The sequence below is a fragment of the Mus pahari genome, chromosome 17 (genome assembly GCF_900095145.1).
Source record: "Mus pahari chromosome 17, PAHARI_EIJ_v1.1, whole genome shotgun sequence".
In the NCBI taxonomy this organism is placed as follows: Eukaryota; Metazoa; Chordata; class Mammalia; order Rodentia; family Muridae; genus Mus; species Mus pahari.
Window position 1 is genome coordinate 45,824,997 of NC_034606.1, and position 23,127 is coordinate 45,848,123.

The window sequence follows — 23,127 nt, forward strand, 5'->3', positions numbered from 1 at the left end:
AGAGAGAGAGAGAGATAGAGGAGGGGGCAAGTAGCCCCTTAAAAAATAAAAATTTTAAGATTTATTTATGTGTATGAATGTTTTGCCTACATGTATGTTTGTGCACTCATGGTGGTCAGCAAGGGCATCAGACCTCCTGGAACTCAAGTTATGGATGTTAATGAGCCACTGTGCGGGTTCTGGGAACTGAACCCAAGTCCTTTGCAAAAACAACAAGTGCTTTCAACTGATGAACTATCTCTTCAGTCCTTTTATTACTTCTTTAATGCTGGGATCAAACCCAGTGTGTTGTACATGCAAAGCAAGCATCTACCAATTAGCCTTACCCTGAATCAACTTGTATGTTTGCATATGTACGTACATGTGAGTTTTGGTACCCATGGGGGCCAGAAGAGGTGTTAGATCCCTTGGAACTAGAGCTAAAGCTACCCGATGAGGGTGCTGGGGCCTGAACTTAGGTCCTTCATAGGAGCAGCAAGTGCTCTAAACTGCTGATCCATCCTTCTAGCCCCCTCCTCCCAAATATTAGAACACTTAAAGACATTTTGAAGTCCTCTTCAGGGAAGCCAATCATCACAAGCCAGAGTGGAGCTCGTCTCTGCTGCCTAATGCACTTGTTGGAGAAGAGTACCTGTAAACTGTGCAAGAGCTGTCAGGTAGAATTAGAAAGTGATGATTCACGCCAGCTTATCTGTGAGAGCTGTGCAGCAGAAGTGACCTCTAGGTCACCTGAGTGAGTGCTGATGCCATCTCTGAAGGGCCAGAGACTGAGCAGTGAAAGGGAGAAAGGTGGAGCAGGAGGGACAGCCCAGAATGGTCTCTGGGCACATGTCTCGGAGAAGATGGTTCCTATAACTTGGCAGGCTTTGCGTAGTTCCTTTATCCCCCAAGCCACTGTGAGTTAGATTTGATTCTCAGGCAGAAGTGGAGAAAGGGAGATCACAGTGGAAAGTCAGTCTACTGTCTGTCAACCACTCCTCTTTAATTTCAACAGCTCTTTCCTTTCTGTCCTCTTCTGTGTTAGCCTGCTTTAAATTATTGTAACAGACTTGAGATAAATCAACTTAAAAAAAAAAAAAAAAAGAAAGAAAAGAAGAAAGGGTTGAACTAGAGGACACTTACCTAGCATTCATGAAGTCCTGAGTTAGATGTTTAACATTGAAGAAAACTAAAATGTGTTTTATCTCACAGTCTCATAGTTTGGGTGGTTTTGGTTCATGATCTGTTGGCTTAATGCTTTTGGTCTGAGGCAAGACTGCACATTATGGAGGGTTTATATTATAGAGGAAGACTTCACCAAGTGAGAAGCAGAAAGTAAGGAAGAAAAGGGGCCAGTACCACAGTGTACCCTTCCAGGGAACATTCCCCATGACCTAATTTACTTCCACACCTATTCATAGTGTTGTGCGCTGGGCATGGAGGCACATAACTTTGATTCCAGCACTCAGGAGGCAGAGGCAGGGAACCTCTGTGTTCCTGGCCAGTCTGGTCTACAAAGCAAGTTCCAGGACAGCTAGGGCTACACAGAGAAACCCTGCCTTGGAGAACAAACCAAACCAAGACAAAAAGCATTCTGTGTTAGAGACAGTCCTCAACAGGATCCAGACTATAGTACTATAGACTGCTTTCCTTTCCTGTACCACTCCTTCCCTGGCCATATCATATTTTGCTTCTTTCATTCTATAATCACTAACTTTTTAAAGGAACAACCATGGTGTGGGATGTGGTGCACACACATTTACAATCTTAACATTTGTGGGATAAGAATTATTTTCAGAACAGTAGGTTATTATACACTGATGGTACTGATTTCACTCATATGATGCTATTTGGCTGGTATTAAGTAAATGTGTGTGTGGTCTGGGTACTCACTTATTGTCCCAGATTGAAAAGGACCGAAGAGATGCTAGATAGATACAATGAGTGTGGTTTATTCTGTAACATGGTTCTAGAATATCTTATTTTTTAAAAATACAATATGGGAACTCAAAGCTAAAAAGATGGCTCAATTGATAAAGTTCTTGCTGCACAGTTATAAGGACCTGCATTCACATCACCAGCACCCAGGTAAGAGACAGGCATGGCAGCACGCTCCTTTAACTCAGACGGGGAGGAGGAAGCCAGAGAATCCTGGGCCTCACTGCCAAGCAGTGAACAAAAAAGTGAAAGACTGTGTCTCAAAATGAGGTGGAGTATGATAGAGGAAGACACCCATAGTTGACCTTTGGTTTCCATAAGCACATTGAAGAGGTCACCACTTACACATGCACACACCACTAAGTTCAAAGTAGAAAGTGAGTCTGCCTCTCTCACATTCACAGTAGAGCAGGAGCAATGTCTAAAGCAGATGCTAGGTACAGGGCTCTGGTCTGGAGGAAGAAATCCAGATAAGAACAGAGACTACTGCTCTGAAAGAATTGTCTCTCTCCTGCACAAGCCCTGTTGATGGTGCTTCAGGCTCAGCAACAGTCTTCATGGGATGTTTTACCCAGGCGTATGTCTCTGTCCTAATATATAAATCTCTGATTAGATGAACTGTGCACTACTGACTTTAAAAATACTTGTTCATCATCTATCTACTCTATCGTGTTTTACTCCAAAAATTGTGTATTTTTTACAACAATATGCTTAACATTTATGATGATTTATTTGCATTTTGGCACAGTTCCTTAAAAAGAAAACAAAAAAAACCCAGCACATTTATTATTGCACTTAAGCAGTGTAGGGGGCTGGGAGACACAAGTCTCCACAGAGAGGAGGGCTGTGCACTCTCCATGCTCCTGATTTACATGACTAGCTGGCTGACCAAGGGGAAAGTGTTGCTTGTAAAAATACACACACACACACACACACACACACACTACAGAAAATATTCTTTCCTCGCTCCTTCCCTCTCCTCCCCTCTTTACCTCTCTCCAAATCACAGTGAAAGGCTCTTTGTAAGACTAACAAAAACAAAACTAGAATGAAAATGTGAAAGGCATCACATTTTAAACCAGTGAGGGCTAGCTTGAAATGTTTAAACAGGGGATCCTATGCTCCCTGCATGGCTTGTGAGCCTGCCGCAGCACTTTGTGCCAGGGCCTGTGCTGATGCTGTTTGCTTTGGAAGCCAATTCACTCAGCTTCTTTACTGCACTGAGGAGTGTGTACGACACTTTCTTGTTTGTCTTTAACCTTCTCCCCATCCTTGAGGCCGAGGACTCATTCAGCTTGCTTCTTAGAAAAGTGACCCCAAAGGCTGGAGCATACTCTGCCTTACTTTCTTGGATACCCTCACCCGTCACTTCTCTCTACCTGGCTCCTGAAATCAGATGATACTGATCTTGAAATAGTGTTCTGTCCTTTAGTGATTTTTGCTGTGGCTTTGAGCTGTTTTTTTTTGTGCTTGTTCTGCTTTGTTTTTTGTTTGTTGGCTTGTTTGTTTGAGACTGGGTTTCACTGTGTTGTCCAGGTTGGCTTTGAACTTGAGGTCTTCCTGCCTTGGCCTCAGAGGTGGCTCAGATTGTGTACTCGACACTCTTGCTGTTTTGTGGACTTCTGGTTTGTGTTTCCAAGCCACCAGCATGATTTGAAGTCATCCTCAGGCTATGTCTAGATTGTTTAAGTAGCTGTCTGCCAGTTGTCCCATTTCTCTTTGCTCAGAAAACATTTCCTTACTCACTGTTTTCTTTTCCCTCATTGAAAACCCTGTGCTTTCTTGTTCTAGGAAATCAATGTCTTGTCTGAGCCAGGTGCCTTTACTTTTCCAAATCTACCAACTCCCATTCCCAGTTTTCCATCCCTGACTTCTCTGGTACAATCATTACTTCATTTTCCATATGATTTTTTTCCCTTTTGGCTCTCTCTTTTTTTTGAAGGTTTGATTTATGTAAAATATTCTCTCTGCATCTGCCCACCAGTTTATTTTTTTCTCTTACTGTCAGGATTTCCTGGGCTAAAGAGACAATGGCTTAGTGGGTAAAGTGCTTGCTCTGCAAGCCTGGGGACCTGAGTTGAGATGTGCAGTGCATGTTTGTAGCTCCAGGAATAGGGGTCAGAGACAGGCAGGCCCTGAGGCTTACCAGCCAACCAGTCTAGGAGACACACCAAGCCCCAGGTTCAATGAGAGACCATGTCTCAGAAAGGACAGTGGAAAGCAATGGAGTAAGACACCTAGTGTTTCTCTCTGGCACATATGGGCTAGTGCAAACATATATATACATACACAAAGGTTTCTGTAAACATTATCTTCCTTAAAATATTTCTTAACCAAAGGCCCTCCACATTGTACATCCAGAGGTGCTCTTTTAGGAAAAATAATAAGTTCAGTTTATTATTACTATTACTACTACTATTATTATTATTAAATGTGCAAAAATATAATTTTATAAAAGAATACAAAAGTGATAGATACTATATATTGAGGTCACTACATTAGGCCAGTATGAAGAGCCTGTTCAATGTCAAGATAAGAAGACAGTTCACATACTCCGAAGAATAGTGAAAAAAATTAGCATGTGGCAAAGCAGTTTTGCTCAAAATTGTATATTTGAATTTTATTTTTTTATGTGGTACAGAGGATTGAACTCAAGGACTACCACTTGCTGGTCAATGACTATACCAAGCTGTATCCAAAGGCGGTGGTGGCCTTCTCCTCCTTCCTCTTCCTCTTCCTCCTCTTCCTCCTCCTCTTCCTCCTTCCTTTCTTCTTCTTTTTTTCTTTTTCTCTTCTTCCTTATTCTTTTTTCCTCCCCTTCCTCCTTCTTCCTTCTGTTTTTTTGAGACAGGGTTTTTGTAACCCTGGCTGTCCTGGAACTTTCCAGGCTGGCCTCAAACTCACAGAGATCTGTCTCCCTTGACCTTCCAAGTGCTGGGATTAAAGACATGGAAACCACACCCAGTTCCAGAGGCTTTTAAAAATACTTTATTTTTTAAGTGTGTGTGTGTGTGTGTGTGTGTGTGTGTGCATGAATGGAATGCCTGGTGAAGATCAGGAAAAAGTGTTAGGTTCTCTGGAGCTGAAGTTTTAGGCAGTTACAGGCAGCTATGAGTTGCTCCAGTGAATACTCGGAACCAAACTTGGTTCTATGCAAGAGCATTATGGGTACTTAACTGCTGAGTTATTTCTCCAGTCTGACTTGTTTGTTTCTTTGTTTTTAAATTGATATAATGAGAGTATATTGAACTAGGCAAACTTTGTTAATTTCATTTACTGGTTCTAGTGACATTTTACTATATATACTTATATGTACATTTTACTATATTTTTTTTACTATCTATCTACCTATATTTAAAAGATACATTTTTTTCTGTATTTGTGAGTGCCTGCATGTTTGTCAGTGTGCCACATACAGGCTGCGCCCATGGAGGCCAGAAGAGGGAACCTGATCCCCCTGGGACTAGAGTTACAGATGTTGTGAGCTGTGCCGTGTGGATTCTGGGAATCAAACACAGATTATTTGGAAGAGCAACCTATGGTTTTATTCACAAATCCATCTCTCCAGCCCCTGCAGATATTTGTATTTTAAATATAAATATTGAGTCAGCAAGACTGTAGGTAAAGTCACTTGCTGTCAAGCCTGACAATCCTAGGCAGTCTCTGGGTCCCACATAGCTGAAAGAGAAAATTGACTCCCACAGGTTGCCCTCCATACAGGCACCTAACATAATAAATACAATAAAACTTTTTAAAAATATAGACTGTGTGGTAGAGACACAGCTTGTAATCCCAGCACTTGAGAGGCAGAGGCAAGTGGATCTCTTAGTTTGAGGTCAGTATGGTCTACAGAGTGAGTTCCTTAATAGCCAGAAATACACAGAAAAACCCTATCTAGAAACACACACACACACACACACACACACACACACACACACACACAATTTACAAAGAATAATGCTTTTATTTTTTATTTTTCAAGTTTGATTCCGTTCCTTAGTCAACTGACTTAGACTTCAGGTATTATACTGAGCAGAACTGATGAGATTGATCAGCCTTTCTTTTCTCAGGGTAGGAAAAGAACGTTTAATTTTGTACTAATAAATCCTTTACCAGATTACAACATACTCATTAATTCATTCATTCGCTCATTCACTCACTTTTTTTGAGAGTCTCATGCAACCCAGGTTGGCCTTGAAGCCACTGTGTAGCCAAGGCTGGACTTGAACTCTTGATACCCCTGCCATCACTGCCTGACTATAGTCTGAGTATAGGCACAGGCCTCTATGCCCCAAAGAACTACTTTACTCCTCCCTCTGGAGAACCCCTCTCCTTCCCTCTAGTCTCTTTCTCTAACTCTCTTTTACTCTTTCACTGTTTTTAAGAGCTTCCCTTAAAGCTGTCTTAACATGGTGGGAATGTTTTGGTACTCAAGATTATCTAGCAGTTATACTACTGTTCATGTTGTCCATCTTCAGTGAGCCTTGGTGACTTTCTATTTTACGTAAGTTGTCAACTTTACTGGTATAACACTGCTTATAATTTTCTCTTACCAATCTTTTTCCCCCCTTTGAGATTTATTTTGTTTATAATTGTGTATGGTTTTGTGCATTTGAGTGCAGGCACTCCCAGAGGCCAGGAGATGAACATCAAATTCTTTGGCGCTAAAGTTGTAAGCAATTGTGAGCCACTCAACCTGAGTGCTAGAAACTGAACTCAGGTCCTCTGCAGTGCACTATGCACTCTTAGCTGCAGAGCCATCTCCAGACCTACCTGTCTCTTAATATATCAGTACAGCTTGCAGAGGTTTGGCACCCTGTATTCTTACATTGGTAATTTACAGTTCTGTATTTTTGTCTTTGTTTAACTGGATGGGCAGTCATTTTATTGTTCTTCACAAAGAAGCAGATTTTGCTTTCATTTGATTTAATTTATTAAAAGTTTGTTTCTTTTAAGTTTTAGTTTATGAAACAGGTTCTTATAGTCCAGATGAGCCTTGATCTCAGCACTCTCCTGTCTGTACTCCTGGAAGTGTACCACCACATTTGTTTGAATTTTCGTTTTTAAAGATTTATTTACTATTATATCTAAGTACACTGTAGCTGTCTTCAGACATACCAGGAGAGGGCGTCAGATCCCATTACGGATGGTTGTGAGCCACCATGTGGTTGCTGGGATTGGAACTCAGGACCTCTGGAAGTCAGTGCTCTTAACCGCTGAGCCATCTCTCCAGCCCTTGTTTGAATTTTTTTATTTAACCAAAGGTTTAATGTGAGAATGTATATGACCTGAGTTCCTTGTCACAGTAAAACAGACACACTGAGGGGAGGACATGAGGAAGTGTTTGCTCTTTCTGCTGAATGCATCCATTTATTTTTCCGTCCAAGATTTCCTCATCCCACCCCAGCAGTGCCCTGTTGTTCATGATTGTCATCTACATGTGGTCAGTCATACACCGGAATCCTTCATAAAGAATACTCATCGGACATGTGTGCCATCATTTAATTCAATGATAAAGTGTTTTTTTTGTTGTTGTTATTACTTGTTTTGTTTTCATTTGTACTGGGGATTGGACCTAGAGCTCCAAGTAATATTTCCAGCTTTTTTTTTTTTTTTTTTTTTTTTTTTTGGTTTTTCGAGACAGGGTTTCTCTGTGTAGCCCTGGCTGTCCTGGAACTCACTTTGTAGACCAGGCTGGCCTCGAACTCAGAAATCCACCTGCCTCTGCCTCCCAAGTGCTGGGATTAAAGGCGGGCGCCACCACGCCTGGCCCAGCTATTTTTTTTTTTTTTTAAGATTTATTTATTTATTATATGTAAGTACACTGTGGCTGTCTTCAGACACTCCAGAAGAGGGAGTCAGATCTTGTTACGGATGGTTATGAGCCACCATGTGGTTGCTGGGATTTGAACTCTGGACCTTTGGAAGAGCAGTCGGGTGCTCTTAGCCACTGAGCCATCTCACCAGCCCCCAGCTATTTTTTAATTACAATTTTTTTTAGTGTGTCTTTGCCTGTGTAAGTGAATCCCATGTGTGTTCAGGGGCCCAGGAAGGCCAGAGTAGAGTGTCTGCTCCTCTGGAGCTGGAATTGAGGTGGTTGTGCGCAGCCACCCACTGTGGGTTCTGGGATCTGAACTTAGCCTTTAGAAAAGCAGCAAGTGCTTTTAATCATGAAGTCATCTCTCCAGCCCCTTCTTTTTAATTTTTATTTTGAAAAGTTCTCATTAAGTTATCTAAAATATCCTTGAATTCTTCTACTAAGATAGGCCTTGAACTTGTGATCCTCCCAAGTAGCTGGGTGGTATAGCTGTGAGACCAGACCAGTTTCAGTGTGAACTTCTTACCCACAAGTATTAACTCAGCTGAGTGACTTTGTTATACAGGGCATTAGATTAGTGGACTAAGAACTTGGATCCAAGTTTTTCCTATTATGTTTCTGTTTTATTAATTTCCACTATGGTATTTAATATCTTAATTTTTGTGATTGAATTAGATTCTGTTTGTCTCTCATTTTTCTGGGTAGACACTGAAGTTAATTGAGAATTCACATTGAGCATGCTAGAAATCACCCTTTAATTTTGCTTTAGCTGCATCCCCAAAAACATAATGAGTTTTCCTTTTCATTAGTTCTTCCTAATCTTTTTCTTCCCAAATAGTTGTTTGATTTTGAGAATATTTGGAAGTTTCTACATATCTTTCTACTATTGATTTATAATTCCACTATGGTTAGAAAACATCCTGTGTATGTGTAGAGTCTTCCAAGTGTACCTTCAGCTTTGGTATCTTCTGGAAGAACCCACAAGACTAAGCCTTCAGTTATGTTCATGACCAAGATCCAGTTAGGTCAGAGATGGAGAGCATAACCAGTGAAGTGAGAGCAGGCGCAGGCTTCCAGGAGTGGGTTCCGATAACGCGCGCTAACGTTCTTCTAGGATCAGATTGTGTAAGGATGGTTTACCTAGGTGCTCATCCTATGTTTTAAAAAAGAAAACAACCTGGGGATTTTAATCAGGACTCTATCGGGTAGGAGTCATCTATCTAGTATGTTAGAGGCCAGCTTGAGTTATAGAGTTGAAAACTCCCACTCCACCCCTTTGATATGTCAAGATAGAGTTTCTCTGGGTAGTCTTAGAACTTACTCTGTAGACCTGGCTGGCCTCAAACTCAAAGATCTGCCGGCGTTTGCTTACCAAGTGCTGGGATTAAAAGTGTACACCACCACTGCCCAGCCAGAATATTGTCTCAGTCTTTTTTTAATTTTGTATTTAATTCTTACATACCAAGTCTGATATTTTTCCCAGCAGTGTAAATTCATGACCTCTACATAGTAAGGAAGTGTTCTGCACTGGACTAACCCCTTAGCGTGTTGCTTTTCTTTAAAATGAGTACTGGGGAGCTAGGCATAGTGGCTCAAACCTTTAATTCCAACATTTAATTTTGTTTTAGCTGCATCCCCAAGTCCCTCAAATCAGAGGCAGGTGGATCTTTGAGTTAAAGGCCAGCTTGGTCTACACTCTAGAGTCAATTCCAGGACAGCAAAGGGTATAAAGAAAAACCCAAGATAAATAAATAGACAAATAAAATGAATTACTTATCACTGATTGTTAGGAAAGTGCTGTGCCACTGAGCTGTATCTCCAGTGTGTTTTACTTTTTATTCAGGTTGTGGTCTCAATAGCTTGCAAAGACTTTTTGGCCTTGAACTTGTTTCATAGCCCAGGTAGACCTTGAACTTGTGATCCTCTGGCCATAACTTCCCAAGTAGTTGGGATTACAGGTTTGTACCATGAGGCCTGGCAGCGTTTTGAGTGTTTGGTTAGTTTTTGAGTCAAGGTTTTTCTCTATAGACACAAATGGCTTTGACTTCACAAATTCTCCAGCTTCTGCTTCCTGAGTAGCTGAGATACCAGGCCTGTTTAGGAATATTTTGGGGGTAATTTTTGGTCTTTGACTTTTTGAGTATAACATCATGACTGTTTTTAAACATAAGTAGTTTGGGGTTCTTTTCCATCCTAGAGCTGTCCACTGTCCACTGTCCACTTACAGTGGTGAAGTAAGACTCACATGTGGCTTCATCGTTTCTGGCATAGTAGTATAGGGAAGGTTAGGAGTGAGAGATAATTTTTAAAAATTAACCAGTTATAGGCAGAAAAGTTTAAAAATTTAAATTTTTTTTTATGTGTATGTGTGTGTGCCTTCATGAGTTTATGTTACTATGTGCCTGCAGTGACCATGGAAGCCAGAGGGTATTGGATACCCTGGAACTAGAATTACAGGTATTCGTAAGCCACCTGACATTTGTGCTAGGACTGACCTTGGTCCTTTGCAAGAGCAGTATGTGTCTCTAACCACTCATCTCTCTAGCCCATTTCAATAAAACTCTGTTTAGGTCAGTAATCCCTTATTGGAAACTCTAAAATCCCCATATGTTTAGAATTCAGAACTTGTCTTTGGAGCACTAACAATCCTCCAATTACAGCAGGAGATGCTGCAGCCTGGTGGTAGAGGACATTCCTATCACATGACCCCAGGAGAGGAAATCAAAAGCCTGTACCATATACAATGTGCCCTGCAGGGTCAGGCTAAATATTCCCACTCAAATACATTAATATTATGGCAGTTACAGAATAACTTTTCTCTTTTCTTTTTTCCTTTCTTTTCTTTTCTTTTCCTTTCCTTTCTTTTTTCTTTTTCGACACAGAGTTTCTGTATGTAGCCCTGGCTGTCCTGGAATTCACTCTGTAGTCCAGGCTGGCCTGGAACTCAGAAATCCGCCTGCCTCTGCCTCCCAAGTGCTGAGATCAAAGGCATGCGCCACCACTGCCCAGTTTAGCTTTTCTTAATAGACTGGATAGACTACAAATAATCTGATGTCAGTTAAGGTCAGATTATGCTGCTAATCAAATTCACATTGAATTTTACCAACAATTGAATTTACAGAAAGTGTTCAGTTTCCACAAGTTTTTATATTTGGAGATTATGAAAAAAAAACCCTTTTAAAAGATTTAATTATTTAATAGGAGATAATGACTAATGCCTTTAATCTCAGCACTTAGAAGGCAGAGGCAGGCAGATCTAGTTCCAGAACAGCGAGGGCTACACAGAGAAACCCTGTCTTGAAAAAATAAAAATATAATTATTTATTTTGTTTATGACTGTTTTGTCTGCCAGTATGTATGTGTGCCAAGTGTGTGCCTAGTGCCTGTAGAGATCAGAAAGTATGTAAGATGTCCTGAAACTGGAGAGAGCCACCATTTCGGTGCTTGGAACCAAACCCAGGTCCACTGCATGAGCAACAAGTGTCTTAATTGCTAGACCCAATTCTTCAGCCCCCAATTAAATTTTTATTGTTTTTATTTAGTGTGTGTATGTGTGTGTGTGTGTGTGTGTGTGTGAAAGAGATGTGTGTGTGTGAGAGAGAGGGGGGGGAAGAGAGAGAGAGAATGGGTTCATACATGCCACAGTTACCTGTGGAGTTCAGAGAACTTGAGGGAGTCTGTTCTCTTCTGCTGCTGCATGGATCCTGTAGATTGAAGGCAGGTCCTCAGGCTTCACAGCACGGGCTTTTACCTGCTGAGCCATCTTCCCAGCCCAACACAGTCTGGGTAGGGATTATAATCCCCTACATTGAGTTTGTGTTCATTTTATCAGTTAAACTATGGAGATGACCTTTTCCAACACCCAAAATAAAGCTAAAAATCCCTACCTTATTGATGATGCAAAACTTGATCATAATTCTTTTGTTTTATTTTTTTTTAATTTTGGTGCTATTGAACCCAGTGTCTTATTACATGCTAAAACATGTGTTCAACCACTGTACCACCCTCTCAGCTAAAATTAATTTAGGAGAAATAAAACTATTAAGTGAGACAAGCACAAAAGCAGCATGTTTGTTTCTTTCTACTGTTATAACCACCTATCTAAGGCTAGTCTATGAAAAAGAGGAGGGCTGTATATGTATAGTGCCACACAGCTGGAATCTTAGCACAGTTGCGTGGAGGCTCTGGTAGCAGAGCTCAGGTTGGCCTGGCTATGGGAGACTGTCCTTAAAACAAAAAGTTCATTAAGCTCACAGTTTTAGGGTTTAGTTTTAGTTTTTTGGGTTTTGAAAACCCCAGAGTCCAGCACTTTGATTTATGTTCTCCCCTGTGTCCTTGCTGTGTCATACTGGCAGATGGTACTGGTGTATAAGAATATGGAGGGAAAGAGAACATGGTGAGACTGAAGGCCAGAGAGGGGAAGGCCAGAAAGGTCATCCTACCAAGTCTTCCTCCTTTAGAATTACATTTTATTTAATAATAACAACAACAATAATATATTATTGTTATTGTTATTGTTATTATTATTATTATTGGATAGGGGTCCTTCCAGTGTTGGGATTACAAGAGTGTGCAACCATGCTCACTCTTTAAATCTTAGGTTGAGGGGCTGGTGAGATGGCTCAGTGGGTAAGAGCACCCAACTGCTCTTCTGAAGGTCCAGAGTTCAAATCCCAGCAACCACATGGTGGCTCATAACCATCCGTAACAAGATCTGACGCCCTCTTCTGGAGTGTCTGAAGACAGCTACAGTGTACTTACATATAATAAATAAATAAATCTAAAAAAAAAAAATTAAATCTTAGGTTGAAAGACAAGGGAGATGGCTCAGTGGTTACATCCCTTCTCATAACCCAGGCTTGATTCCCTTGCACCCACACAGTCTGTAGCTCCAGTTTCAAGGTATCTGATGCCGCCTTCTGGCCTGCACTGGTATCAGGCACGGATGTAGTGCACAGATGTACATGCAGACAAAATACCTATGTCCATAAAATAATAAACGGAAGTAAGTTAGACTGGGATATTTCTAAGTGCCTGGGTATCTAATCCTCCCTAAGTGCCTGCATGCTGTTCTGCATATTCTGTGTCCCTGCATAAACTTCCGAGGTTCAGCTCAGTGCCCAGTGGAGGAGCCTTCCTGTCTTGTCTCCTCATCAGACTCCTCTGCTTCTTTCCACTGTGTGTGAGCACCCGTGTTAGTGCACCCACATTTCTCATAGTGGTCTGCGGTACAATGTACCTGGAGGTTCAAATGCCTTATAACTTGGCATTCAAATTGCATTACCTAAGTGCTCAACCTGGCTTTATTTCATTGCACTTTGTGACCTGCCACCATTATTTAACATTTCTAAGCCTCAGTTTCCATAGGTACAAAATTTGGGATAATAATTGTGGATCATTTTTTTGTAAGTTTATTGTGATAACTAGATGAGACAGGACCTCTGAAATGCTTATCCCTCTTTCAGCACACAGAGCCCCTCAATAAAAGCTCCCCGTTATATCTGCTGCCACTAGACCTTGTCTAAGACTTGCTTTTATTTATCTCTGGAATTTAATCCTTTGCCCAGAGTCTGGCAGGGAGTAGACTGATGAATAAATTACCAGTTGTCCTCAAAACTCTCCCCTTCCTGTGTCACCTCTCAGTGCTACCATCCTGCTCTTCAGCGTCATCTTTATATTTTCTTGGTATGAAAACAAAATTTTACTGTTTATCATGAACCAGGCACTGTGCCAGGCCCTGGGTCAGTGAAGAGAAACATATTCTCTACCCACTGGAGTTTGCAATAAAACAGGGAGAGTCATTTAAAAAAGAAAATAAAAACCCTCCTGGCCCTACTTCTCTGCATATTTATAACTTTTCAAAATATGTTTTAGGTAAATATGTAAAAAATATTGTATGTTGTGAACAAAGTAAACACAAGCCATGTTTGGAGCTATCAGGGAGCCATATCAGAGAGTAGTCAGGAAAACCCTGGAAGCTTACCTTTAAGCTGAGACTGGAAATTGAGAAGCAGCAGCCAGAGGGAGGGGCTTTCTGACAGAAGGAGTAGCAAGTACCAAGCCATGGAGGGAGCAAGCCTTAGCTGGCTGAGCCAAGGATCCGGAGGTGTGGCCAGGGCGTGAAGAAGGTGGAGAAGTGGGAGGTGCTGACAGCAGGGAAACACATGTGCACCGCCTTGGGAGACCAAGAGAAAGGGCTGGGGGTTGGCTCAGTTTCAGGATGCTGGAAGATTCTTTGTCTTTTGGTCTTGGGAATGGAACCCAGGTCCTTGGGCATGTTAAGAGTTTGCTGTACCACAGAACTGTACCCCAATTCTACTGGAGAATTTTAAGTAGAGAGTAAGTCAGTCTATATTTTTTAAAGGTATGTGTCCAAAAGACTGGAGGGCTACAAAGGTTTGGAGAAGAGCAGTTTAGGGAAGAAATGGTAAGAGTGAGAGAGATGAATACATCGAGATATGTTTTGGGAATAGACTCACCGAGACTTACTGATAGAAAGTAAGAGAAGATGGGATAGGAATCAGGTATCTTGGCTGAGAGTCCTGTGTGATGGAGTGTGCCCGAAATCCCATTACTCGGTGGTGAAGGCAAGATGCTGAGGATGTCAAGATCATCCTTGATTATACAGCAGATTTGAGACTAGTCTATGTAATAGAAGACCCTGCCTCAGACCCACAAATAATCAAGATTTCTGGCTTGAAATTATGATTTACTGAGATTAGTAAAACAAATAGCTTGTTTGGGATGAAATCAGAGTTAAAATTTGATCATGTTAAGTCTGAGATGCTCTGAGGCACTTGGTGGAAATGTCCAGCAAGTAAGTGAACATTAGAGGACTCGAGGTCCAAAGTTCCCATCAGTGGATACAGGGGTGAGAGTTTTCATGTGAAAAAAGCCCAAGACCACAGGAGTGGATGATGGATGCCATTTAATGAGAAAGTAAGTAAAAGGGGGCTTGGTACTGAGTTCTGAATTATTAAAGTTCAGGGATGAGGTCAGAAAAGAGTGAGAGAAAGAAGAGAAATAAAAAAAAAATGAGGAAAAATCAGGAGAATGAAGGATCATAGAAGCCACTGTATTCCCAGCCAGTGCCTGGAGCAGCGCCTGGCCAGGGCTGCTGTTAGTACTTTTTGATTGAATGAAATAAAGAGTGATCATTTAAAGAAAAGGGAACAATTCACAGAATGTATTGCTACTAGATGAGGGCATGAACTATTCATTGGCTTGGCTGCCTGGGTGCTGCTAGAGATAGAGGCAGGATTCTTGCTAGAATTCATTGAACAGAGTGTGCATGGGCGGTAAGAAGGTGCAGATTGTAGCAGACTTCTAACGTTTGACAGTTTGGCTGTAAAGGGAGCAGAGAAACAGTGTTAGCTGAAGGTGATGTGGGGTGATAGAGGGCCAAAGAATTTTCCCCAAGTAGGCATTCTTTCTACTCATAATCACCCCCCCTTTTTTTTTATAAATACTTCTCTCCTTCCTTTCTTTTTCCCTCTATCCCTGCCTCTTTCCTCTCTTTTTTGACAGGATCTAACTTGGTAGCCCAGTTTGACCTCAAGCTCTCAGTCCTGCTTCTGCCTCCCTACTGTTTGGATTACAGGTATGTGATGCTATATCTGTCTAGGGAGACATTCTTGAACTTCAAAGTTGTTGAGAAGAATGTTCTAAGGCAGAGGGAGTGATGGTTGGTTGCAGAATTGGAGTTTATAAGGAGAATGCAGGATTATCAGTTCTTTTCAGAAGGAGGAGGGTCCTTTTTGTGGTATGGATAAGAAGGGGAGGGTAGATACATATTTGGGCAGGTTTATAGAACTGGTCAGAAGTAGAAGACAGTTGTGTTATATTATGACTTTTTAGTTCTCGGTGAAGGATCAAGAATATTAGCTGATAACAAAGTTTGGAGCTGAGATGAAAGAATGGACCATCCAGAGACTGCCCCACCTAGGGATCCATCCTATAATCAGCCACCAAATGCAGACACTATTGCATATGCCAGCAAGATTTTGCTGAAAGGACTCTGGTATAGCTGTTTCCTGTGAGGCTTTGCCAGTGCCTGGCAAATAAAGAAGTGGATGCTCACAGTCATCTATTGGATGGAACACAGGGCCCCCAATGGAGGAGCTAGAGAAAGTACCTAAGGAGCTGAAGGGGTCTGCAACCCTTTAGGTGGAACAACAATATGAACTAACCAGTACTCCCAGAGCTCGTGTCTCAAGCTGCATATGTAGAAGAAGATGGCCTAGTCGGCCATCATTGGGAAGAGAGGCCCCTTGGTCTTGCAAACTTTATATGCCCCAGTACAGGGGAATGCCAGGGCTAAGAAGTGGGAGTGGGTGGGTAGGGGAGCAGGGTGGGGGTTGGGTATAGGGGACTTTCGGAATAGCATTTGAAATGTAAAGGAAGAAAATATCTAATAAAAAATTGAAAAAAAAAAGAATATTAGCTGGTAGGCCAAGGAAGTATAGGGAGGTGTGGTACAGGGAGGGGAATGTATAAGAAGTAGCCTTTTGGGGAGAATGAGGAGTGGGAAAGCCATCTTGCTAGAGAAATTTGGTAAGACTACAAGTTAAGATTGAGCACCCTTTTAGTAACCTCCAATTAACACTGAATCATGTAGTAAATTTTATAGTAGACATGCTGAATTGAGTGCTCATCTCTGCCCTTGGCATGGAGAAAACAGTTTCCTGAGATTGGGATTGTGGGGCTGGGGATGTAGCAGAGCAGAGTACTTGCTAGCATGCTTGAGGCCCTGGGTTCAATCTCAGCATTGAGAAAGAAAGGAAAAAAAATTAACCTTAACTCACTAAGTCCAGAATTTTGGTATTTGAGAGGAGGAACCTTGGAAGAGAGTGGAGAGTTCTTCATGGGAATGGATATTTGATTGTGACATTTAAGAAAAAGTTAAGTGAAAGAAGAGGAAAGTGAGCTCTTTCCGCCATCTTGGCGCCTGTGGAGGCCTGCTGGGAACAGGACTTCTCACAGCAAGCATGTCTGGAAGGCTGTGGTGCAAGGCCATTTTTGCTGGCTACAAGTGAGGTCTTCGGAACCAGAGAGAGCACACAGCTCTTCTTAAAACTGAAGGCGTGGATGCTCGAGATGAGACAGAGTTCTACTTAGGCAAGAGATGTGCTTATGTGTATAAAGCAAAAAACAATACAGTGACTCCTGGAGGCAAACCAAACAAAACCAGAGTGATCTGGGGAAAAGTAACTCGGGCCCACGGAGACAGTGGGATGGTTCGTGCCAAATTCTGAAGCAACCTTCCTGCGAAGGCCATTGGTCACAGAATCCGTGTGATGCTGTACCCATCCCGGATTTAAACTAATGGAGAGTAAATAAATAAAAGTAGATTTGTGCTCTTTTAAAAAAAAAAAAAAAAGGAAAGTGAGGCCCCGGCGTAGCCAGCATCATGGCAGTTACAAAGTTGTTTTCAGGGGGCACTTGAGTGAGTTGGTTAGAAGAGCCAAAGAGCAGACTATTTGGGGGGTCAGAGGGGGTCGTTGTTGACAACGACTCCACTTTCATTCTTTTACACTGAATTTAAACTACAACTTTTCTTTTGAGGTAAAATTTCCCAGTCACTGTTACATAAAAAACCTTCTTTACAACATCACATTGGTAGGGAGCTGGAGGTAAAGTACTTGTTGTACAAGCTTCAGGACCCAAGTTCAGTGCTGTAGTACCTACATACAAGCCAAGTGTGGCCATGTGCATCTCTGCAACTTCAGTGCTTGGATGCATGGGAGAGACAAGTGGGTTCTGGAGAGGCTCACTCTCAGGTCAGTCTGGTTAAGCCAGTGAGCTCCAGGATCAGTGAGAGATGTCTCAAAAAATATGGTGGAGGGGCTGGTGAGATGGCTCAGTGGGTAAGGCACCCGACTGCTCTTCCGAAGGTCAAGAGTTCAAATCCCAGCAACCACATGGTGGCTCACACCCATCTGTAACGAGACCTGATGCCCTCTTCTGGAGTGTCTGAAGACAACTACAGTGTACTTACATATAACAAATAAATAAATCTTTAAAAAAAAAAAAAAAAAATATGGTGGAGAAGGCAGAAGAAAGACACCCAAAGTTGACCTCCAGCTTCTACCCACTTGTACCCACACATACAACATTTTTAAAAATGGGGGGGAAAAGCCCCATCACATTAGAAAGCAGCTCATGCAAAGCCAGATGGTGAACATGGAACATAGTTGTCAAGCCAGAAGTTTAATATGCAGTCAGGATAGCTGCCTTCTGCAGGTGTCTTCTAGGATGCTTTCTATTTCTTTTTCACTCAGTTTTGATAACCACGTCCGTGTAATTAAGAAATTTTTGCTAACTTTATGTGAGCATGAATGTTGATCTGTTTTAGTTGGTCTTACTGCTTATGACACTGAAATATGTGCTAGAGGGTATATGCATAAACACTCTTTCCAAACATTTTGATTTGGTTAGAACATCTTAAATCATTTCAAGAGATGCTAACTAGAGTGTTGTCAGTTAATGACATCATGTACTCCAGAAGTCATTACCACTTACACTACCACAAAAGCAGATGGCCACTTGTTGTTAGTGTAAAGGAGATACTCTTGGCTTATTACAGCAGCCTCAGACTCTTTTTCTCACTTTTGTGTGCTTTTATCAAGGAGGTATGCATTAGATAATTTATAATGAAAATATAACTTTACTTTAGCCAATTGCTTTTCTCATGCACATCAAAAAACTGAGAAGCAAGTAGTAAAGGAAGATGCAGAAACTCCACAGCATGCTGCTGCCTCTGTTCTTTAATTCATCCTTAGATATGCATTTCCTGATGGTGGGAAGGCCATTTCTCTTCTTCACTCTCAGTACCATCTCACCTTCTCAGTGTACCTTGTCAAATATGCATCCCACTGGCCAAAGCTGTGACTTGTGGCCATACCTATTCATAAAAAAGTTGTGAAATGTAAAAGGTTCTGATTCCATTGAGATGTGATTTACATACTTTAAATTTCACCCATTTAGGTATAAAATTAAAACGTTTAAAGGCCAGGTATGATGCCACATGCCTTTAATCCCAGCACTCGGGAGATATAGCAGGCAGATTTCTGTGAGTTTGAGGCCAGCCTAGGCTACAAAGTGAGTCCAGGACAGCCAGGGCTACACAGAGAAACCCTGTCTTGAAAACCTCCCAGGTTTTTTTTTTTTTGAGATTTTTATTTATTGTTGTATATTATGGGTGTCTCCCCTTCATGTATGTCTGTGTACCTTGTTTGTGCAGTGCCCCAGAGGCCAGATGAGGGGATTGGGTTCTTTGAAACTGGAGTTACAGTCATGAGCCACATAGTGAGACTGTCTCAACAAAGACAAACTAAAGATTCTAGCATAGTGAATAAGCTAGTTTATGGGCTTGCTTATAAGAACAAAGATGACTTTCCAGGACAGCCCCATCACTAGAAGGTCTCACCCCAGCTAGCATGGATGACAACTTCCCCATAGTTGCATAGAAGTAGCCCTTCCTCAGATAACTTCCAACCCACGGTATACTAGCACCTCCCATGACTGGGTACAGGAGCGCAGAATTCCATAGTCGGGAGAGGAACTGGTGGCTGGAGTCTCTGCTAAGGGTCGCTTGCTGTGATCACAGCTGTCCTGGTTAAGATGGCAGTGGCTGTTATGTTTGGAGGCTAGGGTTCCACAATACCCATGCACTTCCTTAAAGGTGTATGCCACCATGCCCTTTCCCACAGTCACACAGCTAGAAAATAGCAGATCTGGAATTTGGACAGGGCAGTCTGAATCAGTCCCTGGCATAGAGATTTCCAGTAGGAAAGAGCGACAGGAGCATGATTGCTAGGCCTGCATGGTTTTCTCTCATGACTGGAAGTGAAGAAAGCATGTGGTTGGGAGTGAGTGCGGCAGACAGGGTGAAAAGGTGAGTGGCAAAGGTCTGGGCACCTGAAGGAGGAGCTCAGCTGGAGAGGCTGGGCTCTGCTTTCGTTTGCATAGTTTTATCACACACACCACTTACCCTTCACTTGTTCTCTGTTGAGGCAGGGTCTCTCCAAGGTTGCTCAGGCAGCTTAAATTATCATCCCTCTGCCCCAGACTTCAAGAAGTGTATTTCGTTTCACACACACACACACACACACACACACACACACACACACACACACACACATTGTTTTTTGTTTTTTCGAGACAGGGTTTCTCTGTATAGCTCTGGCTGTTCTGGAACTCACCCTGTAAACCAGGCTGGCCTCGAACTCAGAAATCCGCCTGCCTCTGCCTCCCGAGTTAAAGGCGTGCGCCACCACACCCGGCTTATTTATATTTTTATTATAAAGTATATCACTCAATCAGAAATGTGCAAAAGGGCATGGGGTGGCTTAGTGGTAGAGGTTTTCATAGCATGCAGAAGGTACCACGTGAATTCCTAGCACCCGCCCATCAAAGTATGTAGGATGCAAATGTAAAATTTAGTGAATTACTTTAAAATAATTTTTATTTTTTAGCCTTTGTAACCTTTGTCAGTCGTAGTGGTTGCCCTCTGCCCTACATAGTAACTATTTTTTTTTTCTGTTTTATTTCCCTTTCTACTTCTATCACCTATGTACCTCTGTACAAACATAAACACTTCTGATTAGATTGTAGCACGTGGAGCCATATGCAGTGCATGGCTTTCTCTAGTCACTGTGCTTTCAGGTTCACTCATGTTGTAGTGTGGCTGCATTTTATGTCAGGTGTGTGGTGCCCTGTGGTGTCAACACTCCACAGTGTTCATCTGTTGAGAGTATTTGGGATAGTCACAGTTGAGGGTGTCAAAGGACAAAAATCACGTCAGTGTAATACAAAGATAATAATAAGCTTCATTTTATTTTTGCCTTTTTAACTTCCCTTTATGCTAAGAATGTAGCCCAGAGCTTCATGTATGTTAGATAAGCTATACTCCTCCCCCCACTACTTTAGTTCCAGCCCATATCTGTTTTTAGTAATTGGTACCTTTTATGTTCTATTTTGAAAATTCCTTTTCTATCTCTAAATTTAAAAATCATTATTCTATAATACTTTTAAAGGCATTATTATTTATATTTCATATTTAACTGTGTAGCTTCTCTGGAATTGGTTTTTTAAAACATTTTTTTATACTACTGTTCAATTCCATGTATCTGTGTGCCTTGTGTGAGTATGTGCTTTGAGTGCAGATACCCATGGAATCTAGAAGAGTGTTGGGTCCTCTGGAGCTGGAGTTACAGACTGCTGTGAGCCTTTTGGTGTGGGTGCTGGGAACATAACTCAGGTCTCTGCAAGTGCCATATGTGCTCTTAATGACTGAGACGTCTCCTGCTCCTGGAACTGGCGACTATATTTGGCAATTCTTGAGTGATTTATTAGTGCTTACCTAACTTCAGGGCTTGCTTTTTATTTTATGTTTTGTCCAGATTTTCTGGTTGTCCTTAACAGGGCAGTTGGTCTGAATCATCTAGTTTATATTCCCAGTATCTTTTGAAGTTTTGGTTTCATTTTGACTTTAAAAAAAATTATCTGTTCTTGTACAAGGCCCACTCTGCCGCATATACTCATCCCCCCAAATCTGCTCTATCTTGTTAAGGAACCTCATTTAATACATTTACTAAAAAATGTTTAAAGACCTGAAAAACTATTTTATAAACTAATGCCAGTTTCTATTTTTGTATATTACTTTTTTATTTAGGAGACCAAAAGAGGTTTCTGTTTCTTCAGTACTTCTCCTGGGTTTAAAATTCTGTTAGTAGAGAACTTGCTACATTAACTGGACATGTATGGCAGGATAATTTCAGAACCCTAATCATGATGGAAATTAAAAAATAAGCTCTCCAACATGGACATGACGGTTACAGCAGTTTAACCATTACCCTGTCACAGCCATAAGCCCCCTTTCTCTGTTTATTTGGAATTTAAACTTTTCTTTTGGCCAAAGATGGACTGTATTCATACCACTTCCAGAATGCTTTTAGTTTGTACCACAAAGTATGAAGACAATGTTTTTGGTAGATGGCAACTAGATCAGTGACATATGATGCTCCAGGAACTGTTTTTACAGCGCTCAAGATGCACAGGGATGGAATAGCAAACTCACATGATCCTTGGCAAGGAAAAACTGGCTACGTGGCTGGTGTTAAATTTGCTTTTGAAGGCAGTAAGACCAAGAAATATCCAAAGACTCGGAGGCTACAGTGGGGAGAGGATTTTGCAGTTAGTAAACAGTAGCAGGAAACTGTAGCAAGGCAGCTGTTGGTAAGCCATTTGCAGCTTCTAGCAGCCCAACAGGGAGACTAGAGAGGAAAAGCTGCCACAGCCTTCAGGGAATGTTGTTCAAGGCAGTGAAGGCAAAGAGGCTCCCATTTTACAGACTTACTTTCTGGGCATCTTGCTGTCAGTGTGACCCTGGCATTCTTATGCTGTGAGATTTACTAGGGACTGAGTTAGCTTTGTTGATGTTGAGCTGCCCTTAGATGTTAGGCTGTACCACTGGCCACACACTTCCTTCTTGCTCAGCCCTTGTTTAGATTATACTCATTACCTTCTCAAAGTGTGGCCCAGGGACATCCTTTTGCTCATTGTTACAGTTAGGGTTCCTGTTACTATGATAACTACCATGACCAAAAGCAGCTGTGAGAAGAAAGGCTTTATCTCATCTTCCAGCTTGTTGTCCCTCATCCAGGGGAGTGCTGGACTTACGGTAGAAACCTGGAGGTAAGAACTGAAGCAGAGGCCATGGAGAAATGGTGCTTACGGCCTGCTTCTTACATCTGTCTCAGCCTGCTTCCTTATATACCCTAGCACCACCTGCTCAGTGGTGGCATATCCTATAGTGGGCTGGACCTTCCCACATCAATCAATAAATGGATAACTGACTTGCCCAAGGGCAAGTTATTTTCTCAGTTGACATTCCCTCTTCCCAAATGTCTCTAACCTATATTAAGTTGGCATAAAAGTAGTCAGTACTCTGAACATCAGAGTCTTTCAAGGGGTCCACCAGGTCACAACTAATTGATTTTTCTACTGGGATGCAGTATGCCTTAAGACATTCTTTCCTTAGGGCACAATAGAATTTTCTAGAGAATCCAGGACATTCACTGCTGCTCAAGACCAAGAAAAAAAGCACACATTAGTATATATAGCTGCTGTATCTTAAGCCAGGCTTTAAAGAACCTTGCTTAAATATAAGGCACTGGTCCTTTCTCATATTAGTAATTCCTTGAAATACGATAATTTCAATTTTGAAAATGTAATGACTTACTGTTAATAACCTTCCTTCTTTCTTCACTTTTCTCCCCTCCCCTCCTCTTTCCTCTCCTCTCTTCTCTTCTCCTCTCCTCTCTCCTCTCTCCTCTCTGCTCTCTCCTCCCCCTTCCCTTCCCTTCCCTTCCCTTCCCTTCCCTTCCCTT

The 23,127-nt window shown here is 41.7% G+C and overlaps 1 protein-coding gene and 1 pseudogene across 3 annotated transcripts in view; both read left to right on the plus strand.

Annotated features, from left to right (window-relative positions):
• Positions 1 to 23,127, plus strand: part of Tnrc6b (trinucleotide repeat containing adaptor 6B) — a 217,188-nt gene that overhangs the window by 8,711 nt on the left and 185,350 nt on the right. The window lies entirely within an intron of this gene.
• LOC110335254 lies at positions 16,723 to 17,091 on the plus strand (annotated as a pseudogene).